This window comes from Propithecus coquereli, unplaced genomic scaffold (genome assembly GCF_000956105.1).
Source record: "Propithecus coquereli isolate 6110/MARCELLA unplaced genomic scaffold, Pcoq_1.0 Scaffold279, whole genome shotgun sequence".
Taxonomy (NCBI): Eukaryota; Metazoa; Chordata; class Mammalia; order Primates; family Indriidae; genus Propithecus; species Propithecus coquereli.
In genome coordinates, this window is record NW_012148385.1 from 103,590 (window position 1) to 103,902 (window position 313).

Here is a 313-nt window from a genome sequence, read left to right on the forward strand (position 1 = left end):
TATCGTATGACAATTACCTACAGTATTCAGTATGGTAACATGCAAATAGGCTGTAGCATGTAGCCTAGGTGTGTAGTAGGCTACACCATCTAGGTTTGTGTAAGTACTATGTTGCACAACAATGAAATCACCTAAAGACCCACGTCTCAGAACATATATTCACCATTAAACAACACATGACTATATTTATATCAGACATTGCCATACCCCCAACCCTCAGCGGAGGGTAGGTAACAGTTAAAAAACAGCACTTCAGCAAGTGCAAGATTATGGAAAGGAATATGGACTGTAGGACAAACCAACGGTTTCTTGA